A 24,466-nucleotide genomic window follows, 5' to 3' on the forward strand; every position below is an offset into this window, starting at 1 on the left:
CTTGATTATACAAAGCTCATTCTAGATGAATTTCCAGAGACAGCTTGCATGACCTTGAGAAAGTAAGTGGAGGACAATGATTTTTCTTTGTAAATTCACTAGATCTTTTATGACACTTGTATGGAAGAAAAAGCAGGGACTAAAAACTATGCTGTCTCACAAGAGATGTGGAGCCCTACTTTATGTAATGCTATTAAACATATCAATGGGTTCCCTCTTCCTTTGATATGTAGTACATTATAGACACTGAATTGTGAAAGTGAGTACACTTATTTTTTTCCTATTATAACACCTATATCACTTTGCAGAATGGATATTTATTTTAAATGAATACATTTATTTTTATCAAGTCTGTTGCTAAACATCTGATGGATTTCATCATTTCGATGAGCAATAGACATCTAGTGCCATTAAAACGTGTTAGGTATTTATAAGGGTATAACTACATACAACCCAATATTCTTCCTTGGGCTGCCTTAACTGTGGAACTCACTCTCCTGGAACAGATATTACTTTATAATCAACCTCAGTGTTTCTTCATAAGAGTGTTTTCATAATCTGTAGCAAGAAAACACGAAAGGAAGGTGACTTTCACCCTTATTTTAGTGAGAAGGGGAGTTAGTATCAATACTACTATTAATCAATCATGCTAGAGCATGAGAAATGACACACTGTTGAAGACAGTATTTGTGAGATTTCAGAGACTGTCCTTCATCAAGACAAACTCTCTAGCCTTTGATCCTCAGCACTGAGAGGCACACTGACATCCCTTGCACCTGCTGAAAAGCCCTCCATGACTACCTCAGCCCAGGTTAACTACCCAGGGACTTATCAAGGCACTCAAGAGATTTTGCTAATTTCCATTTTGGGATCCTTACCTACCATTCTCCATCTGCCTTGGATGCTCTTCCCCTACACTGCCCCCACCCCCCAGACTTCATCTCATTCCTTTTGTTCCCACAATCTCTCTCATTCCGCTGAGGTCAATTTCATATTATTTGTGTGAAATACACAAACAAAGCACACTGAGGTCCTATATGTACATACCTTGAATCCCTTGAAGAACCTCTAACATATACCAGGAGCTAAGGAAATACAGATTGGTAGTTAAAATTGCTATTATCAAGGCTATGCAAAATAGCAAATGTGTGTGAGAAGGCAGAGAAAGTTGGTGGGAATGTAAATAAGCATAATCATCAATATGAAGATCAGTATGGAGGAACTTCAACAAAATAGACTTAGAACTGCTGTGGGATCCAGAAAGCCAAATTCTGGGAATATATCCAAAGGAAATGAAATCCACATGTCAAAGAGACATCTGTGCTTGTATGTTTATTGAAATACTGTACATCGCTAAGATAATAGAAATAGCTTGGGTGCAACCTAGTTGAAAAGATTGTATACATGTGCCCTGGAATATTAGTCACCCATAGAAAAGAATAGGATTCTGCTATTCTGAGGATTCTGAGGATTCTCAGTAACATGGATGGAAATGAAGGATAGTTGGCGTTAAGTAAGTCAGATATAGAAAGACAAATATCACACATTCTCACTTATATGTGGGAGCTAAAAAGTTGATCACAAAAAAGTAGAGAATAATATTACAGTTATCAGAGCCAGGGGAGGGTACAGGGGAGAAAAGGAACAAAGAGAAAAGATGGTTAATAAGCCACATGGGGTGTAGTTAGGTATGAAGAAGCATTTCTAGAGCACACATTGGATAGCAATGGTTCACAACAATTAATAGAATGTTTCAAAATAGCTAGTGGAAAATGTTTCCAATGTTCCTGACACAAAGGGATGATAAATGTCTCAGATAATACCTACTCTAGTTACCTTGGTGCAAGTATGCTGTATTTCATACATGTAGTAAAAGTTCACCCTATAATCCATAAGTATGTACAATTGCTATATGGAAATTGAAAACAAGAAAGAAGAAAGGAAGAAGGGGGAAGAAGAAAGAAAGAGGAAGAAGAAGAAGAGGGAGAGGGAATTGAAGGCAAGACAGAGAGGGAAGGAGGGAGAAACAGAAGGAAGGAGGAAAAGCTGTTTGAATATAAGAGCTATTTTTAAGTCTTCAAATCCTTATAATGCTTTGTCTTCAATATCAACTAAAGGGAGAAACTGAAGTACCCAGAATTAGCCTCATTGTCTATGCTCTGTTACCTCAGGCAAGTTACTTTTCCTTTAAGGTCCTAATTCCCCCGCCTGCATAATGTGTGTAACACTACCCATCTCATACAGTTGATGTAGAAAAATGAAATAGGACAATGCCAGGGAAGTGTTTAGCCAAGTTCTCAGCATGTTTAAAGACTTAAATGGGTGTTAGCTGTCACCATTAGCCAAATAGTTAAGATAAAATTAACCTCTTGACCACTAATATTCATGTTCTAGAAAGAATTTGATTTTTGAAATTATTTCTTTGTTTTTACTAGTTTGGGGAGGGCTGTTTCTTTGCTTTGATTTTAGTCTTTTTCTGGGAGTTCTATTGCAGCACACTACCTTTTTATCTGAGTTATTCTGAGTTTTCTTTCCTTCAGTTTTCCTTCTGTGTGAGAAAAAAGCTGAATAACACACACACACACACACACACACACACACACACACACACACATTGTGTCAGCAGGAACTCTAATTTAGAACCACATCAGTAGCAGATATCATCCTCAGTAAATATTTCAGAAATTGATGGACGTGGCTGTTTTCACTATTTCAAATTACTGCATGTGTCTGTCACTCAAATTCGTTCCCATTCACAAATAAGCCTCCTGGTGTTATTCCTGAAAGAGGAGAGCCACACATCTCAGTTTCTGTACACATTTGTTTTAGTCATTCTTGCTCCCTTCAAAGTCTGACCTTAAAAAAGGCGAGGCTTATATATGGATGATAGGAGCAAATTCTGCACAAACCCGTAGGTCAGCCATGTCTTAACCCATTTCAGACACTGAAGGTCAAGCCTCCAACCCCAAGTCAAATGTTGTTTATCAAAGGCAGAAATCTTGTTTTACTTATTTTAAGACCACAAACATGTTTATTTCCCAAAGGACTTGCTTGTACTCTAAGTAGAACTAGAAATAAAGTTGGCTTTAATTCTGTCCTAATCACAGGAAAACCTGGCACATGAGTCAAGACAGTCTCCCCCTTGTGCCCATCCCATCACACCTCCCCATTCCTCATCACACTGTTCCCACCCCCTAACCTGTCATGCTCTCAGTTCAGGTCCATATATTCGCTCTGAGAGCTAGGGAAACTTGTTTAGAATATGGCTTAGTGGCAAGAGTGCTTGCCTTGCATATATGAAGCCCTTGGTTCAATTCCCCAATACCACATATATAGAAAATGGCCAGAATTTGCGCTATGGCTCAAGTGGCAGAGTGCTAGCCTTGAGCAAAACGAAGCCTGAACAGTGCTCAGGCCCTGAGTCCAAGGCCCAGGACTGGCCAAAAAAAAAAAAAAAAAAGAGAGAGAGAGAGAGAGAGAGAGTGCTCAACTTCTCCACACTTCAGTTTCTTCATCCACAAAATGGCAAGACGTGACATCTATTTCAAATGATGATTGTTATTATTAAATGAGACAATGATTCAATTTTTCAGTCCATTTCCCAGCATTGCACAGCATAAACTTCATGGCTTAAATTTCCATGGCCCCTATGATTCTGACTATCGTATCCCATTCACCTGAAAGATTTAGCTACTCTGCAGATTCCCAGATAATTTCTACCTTCACTGTTTCTACTGTATGAGTTTTAGCACTTGCCTTAGATATTAATCAAATATATATGAGAGTGGCTATACAGATAAAATTATTAAGAAATCAGTTAATCAGGAAAGAACCTGCCATGCAAATGACCATTTCCCTATCTTCCTCCAAATTTCTGACTCTGTTTTGTATTTCATTTTGCACAAACAGATTATAGGATTCCTGGACAAAAATATAACAACAGTAAAGACAGTAGAGAAATTCAGAGAATTTGGAAAAAAATGATTTTTTCTTCTTAAAATATGTCTTGGAAATGTCCTGACTCATGAAATGCCAATTCTGAACAGATAAGTTATACATCAAGGCTCAAGGGAAGTGGAAGAGAGGTTCAGACATCTACAAACATGGTAAAAGAGGGCTGAGGGCCAGATGGGAGGAAACTTATCATGATCCAAGTATTTTTCAAATGAATCACACAGCACATGATAATATTCTCTACCAAATTCCCACATGGAACTGACCATCGGAATCAATAGTACATTTTAAGCAACCCAGATTACCAGGTACCTCAGAATAATTCAGAATCTCATGGGATACGGTAGGAGTTGAAATGTACATTATTAATAATATTCTGAGTTGAGTTGGACCATGAAGTTGGATCTGAAGACCTCTGTTTTATCTTCTTAGAAAAGATGTAGTCCTACCTTACCTGGCAATCAAGATGTCCAATGAAGACACTGTCCAAAGAAGACCCTTCTGGAACTCTGGGAAATAGGAAATCTTCCAGTATTTCTTCTTAACATGTGAGAGCTAAGCACTAAAAGGAAGTATGGGGTTCTGGCCTCCCACCTTGATTTTAACAGCATTACTCCATTGCCAGGTGTTTTCTTGTGGGACAGGGCCTCTGTGTTGTTACTGACAAACCTGATAGACATCCTTGGGGATCGATCAGCCTCTGTGTTGTCATTTTACCAACATCAAGAAAAAGTTCAAAGCAATGTAAATAATGTATATCTTTTCCTTTAAAAAAACAATGTAAATATTTCATAGACAGTATGGTAAATAATAAATACATTTGGAAAAAACAATATAAATATTTGATAGTTTACAGAGCAACTGTTAAGCCTGAGATTACATGTGAATGTTCAAAATTTCCAATAAATCCTAAATTACATACAAATGGTTCAAAAGTAACCCACACATAGACACGGGTGCAGTTTTAAAAACTGCTGTGTTGGTTTCTTAGCCAGAGGAGTGTTAAATCAAGATGTCATGGTCCTTAACAGGCTACATGTGAATCATTCAAATTTTGGTAACTCCCAAGTGCTTATGCCTTCTGATAATACTTGACTTGCATCTTGAAATAATAAAAACTCCCTCCACCAATGGGAGAGATGCAAGAATACAACACTATGCAGCTGCTGCTTTTAATGCAAAGAATTTCCATGCAACAATTGCTCCCACAGAAAGACTGGATAATAAGCATCAAATGCCTCTCCTAAGCTGAGCAAGTTTAATTTTCTCACACTCATCAGTCAGTCAGATCTTTGAATAGCCAGCTTCGACCCTCAAGATGCCTTTGTCAGGTTATCAGGGGCTTGTTTGCTGATCATAAAGTAATCAATCTATCCTGCTGCTGACTCCCTAGTCTTTAATCTGTTCCATTTTCACATCCCTCTGAAATTCTATCACTATATGGCACTGCAGTCTCCCAACCCAGTCTAGTTCATCGGTGGCTCCTTCCACTTCTATTATTTCCTGTCATGTATGCCCTTCAAGATTCAGTCACAGTACAGCTCCCCTGGGACATCATTCTCAATGACCCTTGCATACAACTTTACTGTAGTAAGGATTCCAGTGAATTCAAATAGCTGTGTATATTATTTATTCACTGCCATATCCCAGAACCTGGATGAGTCCCTGGAAAATAGACAACTCTATAAATATGTTTTAGATGAGCAAATTCATGCATACATGCGTGTCTGTCTGTCCAAGCAACCAAGGTCACTATTTGTAAATATATGCTATCTTTCCATAGAGTAGCTGTCCAAAAGGAATATGTTGGGTAGAAAAATAGATCTAATCAGGTAATGTGCCTGTGTGGTAGAGGCATATGCACTATGTGGAGGAGAATGGAGGAGAAAGGAGAAAAGAAACAGGGAATGTGCCAAACTGTAGTTTCACTTTTCTTATGGAAGCATATCCCTAGGGAAGATTAAAAAGTGCATGCCTTAACAACTGTTTAGAGAGGGGATGAAGAGTATTTCTTTTTTCAAAAATAAATCCTCATGAGGCTTTCAAGAAAGCTCCTGGTTACACCCATGTAGTATTTATATAGTACATGCTTGTAGAAAGCTGGAGGCACAACCACATTTAGCACATTACATTTTGCATCAAATCACCCCTGTGCAGTTGATGGAGGCAATTTATTCACCTCATTTTCCCCTTGGAGGAAGCAAAGGCAAATTAAAGAAAAAGATCTAATGGCTCGCCCAGAGGCACACAAAGATGTAACAACTGATCCAATTTCTTTTCCACAGCACTGTAGAGCACATTGCTCTAAGAGGTTAGATGGGTATGTCGTCCCATTAAGACACTCCAGATGCCTGTAATCTGCCAGTCAACAAAAGTTCATGGTGTTTGAAAAACACCTAAGACTTTGCCAATGAGGAATACTCAAAGAAAAGTATTATATGGTTCCTGGCCCTATAGAATTGAGATTCTAATTAACTAATAGACAAATAGAAGAATCTAACTGATAAGACAAGTGTTCAGGAAACAATGAAAACCCAATGTACAGCATTAGAGGGCAGGTGACATCAAATGGAAGAAATAACAAATTATTTACTGTTCTTCTGTTACACACAACAGTGACTAAAGCAGAAAAGAAATTTAATGCAAGCAAATGGGAAAATAGGGGATAGAAGAGAAGGCTATGTAAGGATCTCCAAGTGATCTTAGTCAAAGAGCTCCTTAAAAGCCCAGTCTACCACAGCCAAAATGGAGGAACAATTCTTTCTGTTCAAGACTTTGGACACACTAAAATACCTTAGTCCAAAAAAACCTCCTTAAAGACCAGCTTAGCCACCATTGGTGAAATAAAGGAACAATTCTCGGTTAAAAATTTAAAGTCTTGTCCAGCACCAGGGACTCATACCTATAATCCTAGCTACTCAGGAGGCTGAGATCTGTGGATCCCAGATTGAAGCCAGCCTGGGCAAAAAAGTCCATGAGACTCTTATCTCCAATAAACTACTTAGAAAAAGGCAGAAGTTGTGCTGTGACTCAAGTGATAGAACCCTAGCATTGAGCACAAAGAGGCTTAGGGACAGTGCCCAGGCCATGAGTTCAAACCCCAGGATTAGCAAAAAAAAAAGATTGAAAGTCTCAGAAAAGGTTCAATTGCCTGGTACTAATTGCCATAATCGAGCAACAACAGGAAGGATCTGGTGGTAGTTGCTCCTAAGGACACCATAGCCTGCCACCCAAGAGAGCAGAATTTCCTGATTCCTCATTGCTTATGATTCCTACAAAGTCACCTAGGAACTGTCAGGAAAGATGAGAACACGAGGGCTGCCCAAAGTTCACAAATGTTCTTTACCAATGATTCCGTAAAATGAATTCAACAGAGGGGGAAATTCCTGGCCATGAATCAGGAAGCAGCAGTGGATGAGGTTAGACTCAAAGTCAGTCTAGAAATGTTCATAGCAACTTAAATAGAGCAGGATATAAACTTACTACCAGTGCATCAAGAGTCAGTCCACTAGCCGATGCAATAAAAAACATCCATTGGACTTCAGTAGTAATAATAAATGCATTTTTGAGACATGTAATTTTGTTGTGTTGCCAAGCAAGAGAACACATACCAATGAACAAATTCACCAACTGAGCTAAAGAACAAGCCAAGGTTTTCAAATATTCACAGATGAATTGCCAGACTAGATCTCTGAACCCTGTGAGAGGTGCTGATAGATCGGTGCGATAGGTGATCGTTCAAACATGTCTTAACGCTTGTGGCAAAGAGTTTCCAATGTGGCTCACAAAGACTGGTGTAACAGAGTCACTTAAGTTCTTTAATCGGTTTAGCTAGTTGTAATAAAACTGCATTCAATTTTTATGTATCTTGTGCAAGAGGAAAAAATTTCCACTTAGAGCACTTGGCTACAATTTAAATCATGCATTATAATAACAATGCTTTGTGTGTACATTAAGTTTACCAATTCCACTTGGAGTGTTAATTCAATTGAGCTTCACATAACCTCTATGATATACCTATGACCTCTGTGTCTATTTCCATTTTGTAGCAAAGAACCAACCTCAAGACAATAAATAACTTGCCTGGGATAACAGCAAGAGTGAACCAGCTGACTGCATATTCCCTTTCCCAAGTCCTGTATCATAAAGAGTCAGCAATGTAGTACATTTTCTCCTAAGGCATAGACTGAATTAAATAGCCTAATAAACACTTACATCTTTTAAAGCACAGTGATGAAAATCCTCTGGTTAAAAAAATAATAACATCTCTTTCCAGCGGGGGAACCAACTATGGAGAGCATATGTCATCAGTTAGCAAATATTTACTTGGGCTTCACTTTGTACAAACTCTCTCTACACCAAGCCAGGACCTGTCACTATGAGCCTGGAAAAAAGCCATCCAAGATGGACTGGAAGGAGAAATGAGGAAGAAACACTTTCAATTTGTGACCAGAGTAAGGATACAAAGTGTTTTATACAGGCCAAAGGTGGAAACTAGAAGGAAGGAAGCTATTGGACGAAGGCATCTCTGAAGAAGCCAAAGGTGGGAGCCCACCCAAAATAAACAAGTGTGGAGCCAGGAGCCTCAAAGAGGAGAATGGAGGAAAGATTCTGGAGAGTGGGGGGTTCTGAAGAGAGCTGTAAAGAATTGGGAGCCTCACCCCTGGGTAGGAAGAAGGTAATAATGAAGGGAGTAGAGTAGACTCCCAGTTCTGGGTGAATGAGAAACACATGGGAGCTTAAGAAAGAATCTCCTTCAGAGATCTGGAACAATACAACTGAACTATTTAACAATTTAGTTAACAGTAAGGTAACAAAATAATAATAAACAAGAAGGCTGGATGTGACACACAGGAAGTCAGGAAAGGAAGAGATATTCTAGGCTAGTATAGTCTGTATAAACTTCACTCAGGAATGATATAGAACTTGAAGAATGTGCTTGAGCCCATAATTCTTACAACTTGCTTTGAAATGCAAGCCAGACTTAAGAATAATTTCTCAATTTATTACTCTTGGGAAGTATAGGTCTTGCTTTTTGTATTGATTGATTGATTGCTTTCCCTATCCTGGCTAGTTTTCTCTGAAAGTTGACCAGAGTATCAGATTGGCACTTTGTCTGATCTCTACAGACAGACATTGAGTGTTTCATCGCTATGGTTGGCATTGTACAAAGTGCTAACCTTGGGGAAATTAATAAAGGAAAGATCCTTGTCCTCAAGAAATAGAAACACATAAATAGATGTTTAGAGAGGATGGTAGAAACACCCATAGAAGTAATCTACATAAAAGCTACCCACAATGAGTTCTGTCCTTAAGAGAAGAGACATTTTTTTTTCCCATTCATGTGTGGGGGGTAAGGGGAAACCAGTGCTGGGGCTTGAACCCAGAGCCTGAGTGCTGTCCTTGAGTTTTTTCTGCTCAAGGCTAGCACTCTCCCACTTGAACTTCTCCACTTGTGGCTTTTTGCTGATTAATTGAAGATTAAGAGCCTTACAGGTCTGCCTGCCTGGGTTAGCTTTCTATGATGCTCAGATCTCAGCCTCTTAAGTAGCTAGATTACAGGCATGAGTCACCCGCATCCAGCCGCAACCCATTTTTGCATGCAGACTAGAATGAACACTTAATATCAACCACTCAATATATCATAGTCTACCTGTTGGAAGACTTTATATTTTTAAGCTGAGAAAGACATCCATCAGAGTAAAAAATCTAGAAGACACATTTTGGTCACCTTGAGAAGAGAAGATCAAGAGTTGTTGTAGAAGGAGTCTAAGTAAATACAACCATACCGGAAGGACTTCTCAACATATGACCTGTCCCACTGCCTCCACCAAACCAAATACAGGCTTCTGGAGGAGTTTCCATGAGCCAAAGTCTACCTGCAATTTACCACATAATGTCAGCCTTCCTGCACTGGCCAGTAGCCAGCACATCATGAGATTGGCATGTCATCATTTCTGACTTCTGTAGACTCACACCGAGTGCTTCTTTCCTGTGCTCAGAGCTGCTCAATCTACTAGACTCAGAAAAATAAGGGAATGTCCTTCACACTCATGAAGACCGCTCACTTCACTCCAGATTACACGTACACAAGCACAGGGTCCCATCTGAGTGGCGTCAGCCCTGTCTTGCACCAGCCAGGTGTATTCATTCAGATGGAGGTCAAAGCCTGTCACCTTCTACCCTGCAGATGCTTTGTTCCCTAAACTGTATCAGACTCAGTTTCTGAACATCTGGAAGACCGAACTCTCAATCTTCTCTGCTCCTTTATTAGTACCTGCCACTTAGGACTGGGAAGATTAAATGAATTAATATATTACAGAGGTTTACCGCCTGCTACATAGAAAGCATGCATGAAATAGTTATTGTTATTCTCATAGTTATTATTATTCAATAGTCTGTTCAAATATGCTGGGCAAATTCTTTTTCAAATTATTAGCAAGCAAGTAAAAAGTGGGGAAATCTGCTCACTGATGAGATGTGCAATTGGCATCAAAATTTCAATTAAAAAACTCCCTCAAAATCATGTTCATCTCCTAAGTAATAAACACAGAGCAGCATGCCCCACTAGTTATTAAGAATGGGAGATGTACTGTTATATATTTGTGTGTATGTATGTGTGTGTACCAACTACAGAAAGCAAGTCTACGGATGACTATAAAAGCAACTTTCAGGCAACTCTTTTAGTATTCTGAGCAGGTTTTTTTGTTGTTATTTTCTACAAAATATGTGCTAAACAATTCATTTCTTTATTTCTGCCATCTATTCTAATTTTCGTGTAGGCCTTATATATTTCCCCTGTTATTTTTAAAATATAAATGAGAATGGTATTCTGGTCATCATCTGATGCATCTTACTTTTCAATAATCTAACTTCCAGCTTAAAACTAGCCTAATAGGATTGCCTAAAGAAAGATCAGGAACAAGCCCCCAGGCAAAGGGAAAGCAAGGACATCCAACAGTTCATGTGAAATAGGAAGGAAAGATCTGGAGCTTCTCAGCACTGAGGAGAAGGATAGAGAGAGAGGAGAAATGCAGTATGGGGCCAGAGGTCCAACCCCAAGGTTTCTGCTTTCCCTCCCTCCTGAGGGAGCAAAGACAGATGCTGTGAAAGCTTCTAGAGTAGTGTTGGTAGTTCTTAGAGGAGCTGACTGTCCACTTTTGAAGATACACACTATAGAAAAGATTAGAGGCCTTGACAAAATAGAGCTAGGGTGGGTCTCCAGACCATACGCACCATCAATACTCACCCAAAATTTCAGCAAGTGCCGTAAGCAAGGAGAGCTATGGAGAATGATGGGTCGGACTAGGATTATGAAAACTGTATACTTAAACCACATCATGGACTGTCATCGTCAGCAACTGGGGATCCAGTATGATGCCCCAAACCAGATAAGCAGTCTAGCTACCCTCAGCGGGCAGAGCGCATGGCAGCGTCCCAGGGCAAAGGTAGGATCTGTCAGAGGAATCCAACTAGGACCCAATCACATCCACATACTTCCACCCACACACACCACTCACACACTCACACACTGCCACCCCCCACACACACACTGCCACCCCCACCTTCCCACACTCCACCCCCCCATGCCATCCCCACACATGCCATCCCCACTCCCCCCACACTGCAACCCCACACAGAAACTTCCTCTTGTAGTATGGGCCATTGGGAAGAAAGAATAGAAGGTCTCTTAGAAGGAAGAAAATTATGCATTGATTACATGTTGGATATTTCCAATGACTACTTGAAAGAAACTATTAGAAATGCCACCGAGGGAGTTGTCTTTAATTGGTGAGATCAAGTTTCTCATTCCACTGCCAACGAAATTGAGGAGTTAGGGCAAGATGAGGCTCGCCGTAGAAAATAAAAGTTCTGTGGTTTTACAGCTCCGGTTGAAAGACTACCGTGGAGATAGCTCACAGTTACATGGAGAGGGGAGCAGACTTCCGGAGATGGCCAGGATTATTTATAAATAAGATATCCCAGAGGTCCTGTAATCTTAATTTTCATGTGGAAAAAAAACAACAACAAGGAGTAGTGTCTAGAAAGTATTATCTCAGAGATGTTAAATTAAAACAACAAAAACATAAGGCAGACGCCAGTGGCTCATGTCTGTAGTTTTAGCTATGCAGGAGACCGAGATCTGGGGATCGGAGTCAGCCTGGGAATCAATGTTCATGAGATTTGTATCTCCAATTAACCACCAAAAAGCCAGAAATAAGCTGTGGCTCAAGTGGTAGAGTGTTAGCCTTGAGCAAAAACACTCAGGGACAGTGCCCAGGCTTTGAGTTCAAGCCCCAGTACCCTGCATGTGTGAACACATGTGCGCACACATACACACACACAGCCTATTCTTCTCAACTAACAGGAAATATTGTTAAATATGTAGAAACCATATAATATAGGCTTCTCAGAGCAAGTGAAATTTCCTTTCTCACAAAAGATTATTCCCAAATGCGTTAGCAAAAGAAAATTTGTCTTTTGGCCTCTTTTCAGATAGAAAATCATCTATACTACATATACATTATTCCAATTTATAAAGAGCAGGCAAGAGCCCCGTATAAATATTACAGCCAAAGAAAACTAGAGAGAAAATTATTATAGAGTGAAAAATGAAAATGTCCACAAAGACTAAGAGAACAAATATCTTAGAAATGGAATTCTGGAATTCTGGGCACAAAAGGAAGCATGTAAGTCCCTTTCCCCCACGCTTCCTTTACTAGACAAAACCTGTAACCGCCATACTACTTCCTCTTCTAACTTTCTCCAAATCTCAGTTGAGTCTGGCTTATATCCAGGTGGAAAATAAGTCTACTTTACAATAGGTAGGTATGAAGCAGAAAATAAATAGTCTTCTTGTTACCTAAGGTCAACATGAAAACTTGAAATTACCATCACAAACTGTAGCAAACACGACCAAAGAAAATTTCCTATTTTAGTGGTAAAAATACAAAATAAAGTAAATCAGATGGGGTACCTTACACTTACAAAACCAAGAAACCAAATATTTTTAATATGCAACTTTAATGCAGGTCCATTGATGCAAGTAGACTGATTGCTGGTGACCTATGACCTTTGTTTAGCAAGGTGATGATATATAAATGAAAACTGGGAAAATGTCCCCAGGCCTTAAGTAGTGACCCTGCTACAAAACTCTGAGAACTAACTTAAAATTTTCAGAAAGAACAGATGGCTCCATGCACAGACATATTTACTGAACTCTTGTCTATACTTCCCAGCCAAACAAAAGCCTCAAAAACTAGAAACAAAAAATATCAAAAATAGTTTGTGATACATTAACATGCTATAACATTCTGCCTCCTTGAGGAAAAAAAGTAATATAAACCATATGAAAACACATGGCTATGTTTACTTTATAATGTTAAATGGAAAAATGGGATGGTAAATATGCACCTACCCTCTGTTAAAAGATGTGAGAATGTTTGCATGCAAATGGAAATAATAAATATAGCTTTATTCAAATAGCAGAGGTCTGTTTAAAAGTGTTTCAATATAATCTTTATTTCAATAAACAATTCTTGTCTCTTCCAATGAGTACTTTAAAAAAAAAAAGTCCTTTCATGAAGCAATGTGGCTCTGGTACAAATCCATATAGCAAAACTACAATGTATTTAAAGAATTCTCTTTCAAATATAGACACTTTAGATACAAAAACAGAAATGGAAGTAAAAGAGCTGGATCAAAGAACACAAGAACACTATCTGACATAAGAATACTTTCTGATACCAGTAACTATTTAATAATTTCAAAAGGGAAGCCTGATGATAGGATTTTCTATTTTGTTTCAGGGTTGTTTTATTTTGTTCCAGAAAGTTTCTCTCTTTTAACTCTGGAAGGTGAGAGATTTACAAAAAAAAAAAAAAAAAAAAAAAGGAAGGAAGGAAGAAAGGAAAGCTGGAAGAAAAATCCTCTCATTGTTTCTATTTTACAAAACTGCTAGATCTGAGCAGACAAGAAAATGGTAGTTTGTCAAGAGTTAGAAATTAATAAGATTCTCAAACCTAAGAAATTAATGCCCTAACAAAAATACCCATAGGACCTTTGAAAAATCAAAGGTAAAAGTAACATATGGTTAGCCATGCATTGGACTGGGCCCAGCATTTGAAGGTTAAAGTGTTTTCTAAAGAGAAAAAAGGATCCAAACTCAATTAAATAGAGATGGAGACTAAATTGAATTTAGTGCTCAAAGGTGCACTATACTTGGGAGCTGTACTTCTTTAGATAGTCAGCATAGTTGCAAAGAAAAAAGAACTAGCACTAAAAAACGTGTCCGAATATTGAGCTCTAATCACAACTCTGCCCCTAAGTAGTTGTTGGCCTATGAGTCTAAAGATCACAGTGTTGTTGCTTGTTTTGTTTTTTGGTTTTTTTTTGCTTGATCTAAAAATGGAAGAAATTAGGCTCGATTTCCCAGCTCTCTTCATAGAACCAGATCTATAGCTGGTAGAAATGGCTAGAGGCTAGAATTCGATATTGGGGAGTTAAAAATCACATCCAGATGGGTCCCTGAGCAAATCCTTCATAGAGGATCTCCACGATGATGACCGCCAGCCCCATACCACCAGAAAGGGAAATGGCGCACTGCAGTGTGGGAACCAAGGCACGTCCACGCCAATAAAAGGGTTTTGGCATAACCTTGTGTTTGCTGATAGGCCGTGTCAAGGAAAGCTCAAGGAAGCATGGCTGTGTTTTGAATAGCAAACTACCAAGGGATATTTTCACTTCTTTTCCCTGATGGACAAGAGGTTTCTTCTGTTTAGAGTAGATGTAAAGCCATAATCAGTAACAGTCCAGAAAGTGAAATGTTTGCGCACTTTAGTTTGAACAACATTCTTACTTTTTGACTGTGTTCAGGCATGTACGGGGCAGTTTTGTTTTTCATCTGACTCCATCGATGATCAGAGAGAAGGATCTGCTATTGATCTGTGAAATGGTTTATGTTCAACAGAACTCTGTGGTCTAGCCATTACAGCCAGACACCTTCTAAGTTGATGCAGTCAGGGGCAGCATTATTCTTTCTCACCATGATGAAAATAATTAACTTCAGAGGTAAGTAATTAGCTCAGAAGCCAGAAAAAAGGGGGCTCCAGGCTGGAAACTATTGAAAAGTAGTCAATCTATAAAGCTGACGCTCTAGGAAAATGAGCCAGAAAACAAGTAAAAGGTATTGACTTGAGGGGAAAAAAAAAAACATAAAAGAAGACAGACATATGAGCAGGCGACACAGGATAGCTGTAGAAGTAACTCATGGAGTCGGGAGCTTGCACAAAGCTGTTCCTTTTATAGACATTCATTGCTAGAGTTGGTTTTGAAAGAGACTAAGCTTGCTCCAATATAGCAGTATCTCAAGCATTTCCCAGCCCTATGACTTTATAAAACCTTGCTCCAAATGGAATCTTGTTCAAAATAACAGATGTCAGCCTATTTCAATAGTTGACTTTATTAAAAAATGGAATTAAGTGGCATGCTGTATTTAATGTCATTGTCTCCACAGGAGTCAGGTGGCTACCATTTACCTTTTCAGAGCTATCAAAAGTATAGAATTAATATTTTAAAAGAACTCAGTTTAACGAGGTGGGAAGAATCTGCCTTTCAGATTATATAAAGAGAGTATTTCTTGTTTCAGACATGGAGCAGGCAATTTCTCCAAGAGTGGGCTGGATTGTTCATATTTGCTCATATAAGACCGTGCCCTCTGATGTTTTTCAAGTATAGGAAAACTTGTCTCACCAAGGCAGGCCTATTTAGTGATGCTCAAATTCTGGTCCTTAATGGTTAATTGGTTGCACACTCTGATAAGCATCTGTAAGAGAGAAGTTCAGAGAACCCTGAAAAGTATTTAAACAGCACATGCTGGGGCTAAAATCCACTCCACACCACATCTGTTGCTTTCCTGGGGATGTGATTAGAATACCAAGATCTTAGAACCACACAGCCGTCAGAATCCTAGGACGCCCATGACAGTTTGGGGAAGTTGCAGCTGCACCCACGGCCTGCACTATGACAGAATGGAGATGGTGTACGTTCTGTTCCAGTAATTAACTTCACAGTATCAGGGGCAGAATGCCCCCTGAGGAGAGAGTCATAACCGTTCTTTCCTTAAGGGAAACTCTCACTTGTGCCTGGGTGCATCTGTGACCTTTAGCTGATGTGATAGTATGTGAGCATACAAAATCAAGAAACTAAAAACAATCAAGGGAGACAATTTCCTAAATGAAATCTGCCTAGACATAAACTGACTGTGACAGTTCATTAGAACCTGTGGGGGACCCTCAAAAGATTTTTAATGGCCTCTACAACTACTACAGATCTAAAATACCCTCTCTTAAAAATTATTCTTGAGAGGGCTGGGAATATGGCCTAGTGGCAAGAGTGCTTGCCCTCGTATACATGAAGCCCTGGGTTCGATTCCCCAGCACCACATATGTAGAAAACGGCCAGAAGTGGCACTGTGGCTCAAGTGGCAGAGTGCTAGACATGAGCAGAAAAAGAAGCCAGGGACAGTGCTCAGGCTCTGAGTCCAAGCGCCAGGACTGCCCCCCCCCGCCCCAAAAAAAACATATTCTTGAAAATATACACTAAGAGAAAATCCACACATACTAACCCCCAATTCATTCAGGCTTTCTTTCCTGCTCTCTTCTTTACTCTGAGTGTGTAAGTGTGTACACATTCACATTACATATATATGTGTGTGTGTGTGTATGTATATGTACAAAATGTCTATATGCTACCTGAAGAAACCCAAAAGAATGTATTATCTTCTCAGAGAAAATCACCTTTAAAATCTTTTTTGAACCAAGTGTTAATGGGAAGAAGAAATTCTACAATTGTGCGCCAACTGGACTTGCTGAGTGATCTGCAGTCAGCTGCCTTATTGTAGCTCAGTTGGGCCTGTCCTCTCAGTCCACCATGGTGACAGCACTGACCTTAGAGGTGCTGCCAAAGTTCACAGTGCAGCTCCAGGCAGGCTGACTCTGGGCCTTCCACATGGTCTGCTTGCACTCAGCATCCTGTGCTAGAAAGTATCCCTGTGCTCTGAAAAACAGAAGCTATAATGTAAGGCAGTACTTCTCATGCGTCCTGAATAGTTGAATCACCAGGATCACTTTAAAAAGGGATTGCTGATGTGATGTCAATGTGCGTGTTACATGTGCGTGATCCCGGCACTCAAGAGGCTGAGGCAGGAATATCACTCACCCAGTATGAAGACAAGCTAGCCTACATGGTGTGGCCCAGTCTAGTCTGAACTACATAGCAAGATTCTATTTCAAGAGAATGATGGAGGGGTGATGCTGACCAAGATACATTATATTCACAAGCTGACACATTTAATTGGAACCTCTTTGTATAACTAAGAAAGATAGATTTAATAATAAATAATTAAGCCAGGCCTTTATTAACACCTATAATCCTAACTACTCAGGAGACTGAGGACCTGAGAGAATGGAGGTTGGAAGCCAGCTCTGGGAAGAAAAGTCTTTGAAACTCCATGTCCTATTATCATCTTAACCAGGAAAATGCCAGACTGGAAGCATGACTCAAGTGGCAGAGCAGCATCTGTGAGCAAGAAAGCTGAGGGAAAGCCTGAGATTCTGACTTCCCATACATGCATGCATGGGTGTGCACACATTCACACACAGTAGGGAGATGTATTGATTGATAATAGGTGTGTAGATAGAAAGATGGAAGGAAGGAAAGGAGGGAGGGAAGAAGGAAGGAAGGAAGGAAGGAAGGAAGGAAGGAAAGGAAGGAAGGAAGGAAGGAAGGAAGGAAGGAAGGAAGGAAGGAAGGAAGGAAGGAAGGAAGGAAGGAGATGAAAGTCACCATTCGAGGGCCCACCCCAAGTCATTTGTAGCAGAACTTCGGCTTGTAGACCCAGGCATCAGGACATGTTAAGACTTCCCAGAGAATTCTATGTGTCACCAAGTCCAAGGACCAATGGTTTAAGGAAAAGAACAACAAAAGCAATGTAGGATCAGTAAGCATCCCACTTCTACAACTCAGTTGACTGGAGCTGAGTTAACTCATAATGATGTTTCAGAGCAGCTCGGCCAAAGGGTGGGAGAGAATCGAAACCAGGAAGCAGATGAAACTCACAGGCACACTGACTGCTGCCATTTCTTTTGGCCCATACTACCCCCTGCCCTAGTGGAACAGCACTGCCTAACCCTGAAGAAGAGAACATACGGTGCGGAAATCCACAAGGGTGCCACTGTGGCTCTGCACACCAGTTTGAAAATCGTTTCTACCCTGGGACACCACTAGCACTGACCAGCATCCATCAAGCCACCTTTGGGGTCAGAGCACGCTTCAAAGTTGAGACATTCCTCTCTGGATTTTTCTAGCATCTTCCTGATTGTTCACACTCTCCCAGACCCATTTTACTGTGCATTTGTGTGTCTTTCCCAGGTACCAGGCATGGAGGAGCAAAGTCATGGTGACAAAGAGCTTTGCCTTCGGAGTACCAAGGGTGTAGATGTACCCAGAAGGCCAAAAGGGGCAACTGGGATTTTGTTCTCTAAAAAACAACATTAGGAAACACTATGCCAGCTCCAAAAATATCTTAGGAAATATTCTGCCATCCACCCTAGCTAGCTGGTAACGTCCAATTCAGACATGTATATTCTTCCTAATGTTAAACTTATCCACAAGCAAATGTACTAACAAGTTTGCTTCAATACCTTAAAGTTTAGTGACATTCCATAGGCCGATAGTACACCACTGCCTAGGTGATTACAGATAACTGAGATACTTTCTTCTTTTGTGTGCTGGTCTTGGGACTTGAATATAGTATCTGAGCACTGTTCCTAACTTGTTATGCTCAAGTCTAGCATTCTGCCACTTCAGTCATAGCTCCACTTTTGGCTTTTTTTTTTTTTTAACTTTTATGGGTTCATTGGAGATAAGAGTCTCAGATACTTTCCTGCCCCAGCCGGCTTCAAACTTTGATCCTCAGATAGCTTCTTGAGTAGCCAGGATAACTGGCATAAGCCCCTGGTGCCCAGCTGAGATACATTTCTTATCCTCTAGAACTGGGAAATTCAGGTTCCATGAAGTTACATCTGGCAAGCTACGTAACTTCTGTGGCATAACACGGCAAAGGCTATCACCTGGTGGTGAGTGAGGGCGAAGTTGATCTCAGGTCTCTCCTTATAAAACCACTCAATCTTTGTGGGGTCCTAAATTCATGATATATAACCCTACTTCCAAATAGTCTCAACATATTAATTGGGAGAGTTAAGTTACCAACACATAAACTTTTAGAGGACACATGCAAGCCATAGCTACCTCTGCATGGCCACAGGGAAATAGAGCTCATTGCTTTTGATGAGTATATTCTATTATAAGCATAAAACAAAATTGACAAAGCCATTACTTCCTGGATGGAGACCAAGATCTCTTCTAACACTTGCTACCACACATAGCAAGCAAGGAGCATACTAGCTGTATTTGTCCCTTGTGGATTTTTGCAAGAGTTTCTAGGGCATCTGCCTAGACAGGAAGCAACCACATACTGGGGCTCAAGTGCATCAAGAGTATGTGAGTTTACTCTCTAGAGAAAATAGAGCCCTTTACACTCCCATCCATCATGCATGAGAATTGTGCTGCACAGGATCTGTGATGCAGCAAAACCAAACAACTAAAAACAATTCAGCCTTTTATTCTTCAATTACCATGGATCTACCTAAGCCCCTTTTAGCATAAGCCAATTTTCTTAAGAATTGTTGAGATTATTTTTATTCTCACTAAAAATAGATTATGTATTACTTAGCCTTGTTAATACCACATTTCAAATCCCAGTTATAATTTTAACGATGACTTCATGCTGTGAATAACCCCAAATGGATAAAAGCTACTATGTATATGCTTGCTTCCTACAGAACAATAACTTGAGATTCATATGAACAATGCAGTATACATATTCCTACAAAAGATGCACAAATATGTACTCGGCACACGTAAACTACTCAAGGAAACTCCTTAAGAAATATTAATCCCACTGAAAAGGAGGTTGGAGTTTAAGAGGTTCTGCAGGGGCAACAGTGGGAAAGAAGAAAGAATGAAAAGAAACTCTACCCAACATTCAAACCACCAAGAATGTGCTGGCCAGATTCAGATTGTTGGCAAGAGAAAGGTTTTATAATTTCTTTTCCATAATTTAGCCTAGCTGGATAATTACATTTAGAAAAATAAGAGAGTAACCACAGATGTATATGTAATGGAAGTCTTTCTTTTTTCTAATGTAGATATAACCCTCATGGAAATAAAAGGGGCAATAAAAGGGGCAATAGAAGGCTATCATTACCAACTTTAGAACAAGAGTTATATTCACTGCAACCAAATGAATAATTAAAATCGCTCAAGAAGACACAGATGCCAATCTTATCCACTTGTCATTTCAAAAAGCGTGCTTGACAGTTGTACACCTACACTTGTTGACAGTCAAACGCATTTCTCAGGAATACATCAGCTGCCACAGGTGTGGGTAGCAAAGTCATTATTTCCAAACCCGTTTCAACTCAACCTAAAGGCTGAGAACTTGCTTGAAGTAGCTGTTTTCTCTAAAATCATTCTTGGTTCCCTGGAATTAGCTGAAGCAACACAAGAAGGCAACATGCTTTGGGATTTCTTGGGTGACAATTGCAAGTGACATGATCCTGTATAACATAAAACATTTAATTTCTCCTCTGGGAGTTGGAAGAGACAGTCTGTTCCCTTGCCTTCTCCAGCTTTGAGACGCCTGGATGCCTTGGCCTGTGGCCCTGTACTGCTCTCCAACCTCTGTTTCGGTCATTGCATATCCTTCTCTGCTGATTCTCTCTTTCTACCTCGGGACCACCCAGATAATTCATAGTGATGCTCCTATTCCAACAAACAATGTAATCCAATCGGAAATCCATTTTTGTCACTCATTTGCAAGGTCTAGAAATTAAGACACGAAAGTGATTCTTCTGCTGTGACCACATTAGCTGGGTGCCATTTGGGAAGGTGTAAATTCCTGGACTTGGACCTCAGTTTCCTTATCTGTCAAATGATTTTTTTTTCCTTTTTTAAGAATTAAGTCAATTAGATTAAGTCAATCAGAAAGCACAGACAGAGCCTGGCTGACAGAGCAGGTCCTCAATAATAGCAGCCCACAACAACACTAAAAATAAAAATATAACTAGAAGCATAGTGAGACTAGCCTGAGGGCCTGTCTTTCAAATGATCTTAATTTCTCCAAAGCTTACTCTTACAGGCATCTTTATTGTCATATTGAAGCAATATGACACTTGACTTCTCTAATATACAACCAGAACTTGAGTTTATGTCTAAAACAGAGGATTACTTTATGCTTAATAATAAATTTAAAATAAGGCCTAGTGGCAACAACTATATAAACCATATCTATCTCTAAAGAAAGATCAAAATCAAAGAAAGGGGACTGGGAATATGGCCTGGTGGTAGAGTGCTTGCCTTGCATACATGAAGCCCTGGGTTCAATTCCTCAGCACCACATATATAGAAAAAGGCAGAAGTGGTGCTGTGGCTCAAGTGGCAGAGTGCTAGCCTTGAGCAAAAAGAAGCCAGGGACAGTGCTCAGGCCCTGAGAACAAGCCTTAGGACTGGCAAAAAAAAAAAAAAATCAAAGAAAGGATAATCCATATCAAAAGCCTTAAAATCGTACATTTTTAAAGTTCCAACCAAACAAGTTTCCTCAAGTATACATTAGGAATACTGGCAGAGGCTTAGCTACTGAGACTCTATTAAAAAAAAAAAGATAAAGGCATGAAAATTAAATTGCTTCACAATAAGGAAATTGATTTAATAAACTAAGTCTACATTTCAAAGTAAGAAAAGGAAAGAGAAGGGGAAGGAACATACCAAAATGTTCAAAGTATTGAATTATAGTAAATTATGGGTGATTTTTTTTCTATTGGCTTAGGCTTATGTTGCAAATTTTCTACAATTTTCCACTTTGTAACAAACTAATTTCATTCTTGTTTGTCTATCTGTAGAGTTTGTTGGCTTTTCATTGCAATACAGAATAGGAAGGCTCAGTTAGGACCTGCCTGGATGAGCCAAATAGTTCTAGAATCACAGGGAAATGATAGAGCATTTCCATCTCTCAACACTCAATGTGCTCTATTTAAGGAAGACATGAAAGTAAGCAAGACCCAAGCCCCAAGTTCAAGCCCCATGACCACCACCACCAACAACAACAACAAGTAAGCAAGAGGGCAGAATAAAGCTAGAAGCATCCTGAAAAGATAAAAAAAAATGCTAAGGCTATGTCCTGAGTTTACTATAGGTAGAACTTTAATAGTTAAAGACATCAAAAATAAAAAGGACCAGATACTGTCAAATCCTAGCTACTCAGGAAGCTGAGAAGTGGAGGATGGAGCTTTCAAGCCAGCCCACTCAGAAAAAGCCAAGGCACCCTCCAATTAACCAGAAAAATCTCCTACTGGAGGAATGGCTCAAGTGATAGAGACAGCTGGGTGAAAATGAGAGGCACTGACATCAAACCCTGGTACTGGCCCAAAGAGGTCTCTGAATAAAAGTCTGAATTAAATATTTCAAAATGACACCAGTACTGATATTAGCATTTGTTCTCCACACCTGTGTCTATCTGTGTCAACTGTGCTAAGACTATATCAGGGCCTGCTAAGTGAGGTCATGGAGCATGGGGATCTGAGTCTTATGATAAAGTCCAGTTGTAAGAGCTACAAATAATAGGATCTTCCTTAAGTATCTAAACCTGGGCTCTGGATCGGTTCCTCTACTAAGTGGCTAAGTGACCTTGAGTAGATCAATGATCCTCTCAACAGTTTATTTGCAAATCCAATCATACTAAATCTAAGTTTCCTAATTATTATTCTTGAAAGTAGCAAGGAGAAGAATCAAGGGAGAGTAACAAATGGAAAGCACTCTAGCCTTCCATTCTCACTTAAAACTAGAACAAATATAGTTTTTTTTTATTATTTTTGCCAGTCCTGGGGCTTGAACTCAGGGCCTGAGCACCGTCCCTGGCTTCTTTTGATGAAGGCTAGCACTCTGCCACTTGAGCCACAGTGCCATTTCTGGCCATTTTCTATATATGTGGTGCTGAGGAATCGAACCCAGGGTTTCATGTATACAAGGCAAGCATTCTTGCCACTAGGCCATATTCCCAGCCCGAACAAATATAATTTTTATCCCTTGCTCATTTGTTTGCTTTTCCTTTGGGAGCATTCCACTATCTAAAAGAACAAAACAAAACAACCAGAAGCTCATGCCCACAATCTTAACTAGTCAACAGGCTGAGAGCCAAACAATCAACATAGAAGGCCAACCCCAAGAAGACTCCATTAAGACTCCATCCCCAAAATAACCAGCAAAAAGCTAGGCTGGAGGCATGGTGTACAGCACCAACATAGCATATAAGCTGAGCTAGCAAGAGGTCCTGAGTTCAAAACATCATGCTGGCAAAACAAAACAAAAATCAGTTTGAAAATTTCTTGACTGGGTAAGTTATAATGTATTTCCAGATCATAATTAATAATCACTCTGGGGACTGGCCAAAAACGTCCCAGGAAACAAAGGATTCAAAGACAAAGAGCACATTTAAAAAAAAAGCCAAGTTCAGGGGTACACTCTTGGGATAAATATGAAACCAGTATGCCTGGTTCTCCATTGACATTTCCAGTAAATTCCTGCTACCCACATTTCTTAAATGTTGGCTTTGCTTTCTTGTGGTTATATTATACAGGCCAGGTCAAATGAGGTGAATGTTAGATTGTAATTAGTGTCATATCACAAAGCTTTAGTTGGAAAGAACAGTATAGGAACACATACACATTGTTTCCTACTGTCATTTCTACCTTGATTGCTTAGCAGGAATATGGGGAAGAAAGGGCAAAGAAAGGCAGAAAAGGGTCTGCAATTTCTCAAACACAGGGATGAGAATAAAAGTTAGCAGGCTCTGGCTCATGGTTACTCTTCCTTCCCATTCTGAGAACCTATATACCTGACAAGCTCTCAATCTAGACAATAATGGCTTCCACTTATTAACGCCACCTAATGGTCAAGTGCAGTACAACATGTTCCCCATAGGAAAAAGTCCTTGGCGCAGGTAGAAACTTCCTTAAATAAAGGCCCAGAAACACAACAAATCAAAGAAAGGTTGGACAAATGGAAGTGCATCAAACTACAGAGCTTCTGCACTGCAAAGGACATAGTTACCAAGATAACTAGAAAGCCCTCAGATTGGATGAAGATCTTCACTGGCCATATAACAGACAAAGGCCTCATACCTAAAATATACATAGAACTCAAAAAACTTAAATTTCTCCAAAACAAATCCTCAAAAAAACAACTGCACTATTAATAGATGGGCTAAAGATTTAAAGACAGACTGCTCTGAAGAGGAAATGAGAGTGGCCAAGAGGCACATGAAGAAGTGCTCAACATCACCAGCCATAAAAGAAAGGCAAATCAAAACAACATTGAGATTCCACCTCACCCCAGT

The sequence above is a fragment of the Perognathus longimembris genome, chromosome 4, assembly GCF_023159225.1.
Source record: "Perognathus longimembris pacificus isolate PPM17 chromosome 4, ASM2315922v1, whole genome shotgun sequence".
Classification (NCBI taxonomy): domain Eukaryota; kingdom Metazoa; phylum Chordata; class Mammalia; order Rodentia; family Heteromyidae; genus Perognathus; species Perognathus longimembris.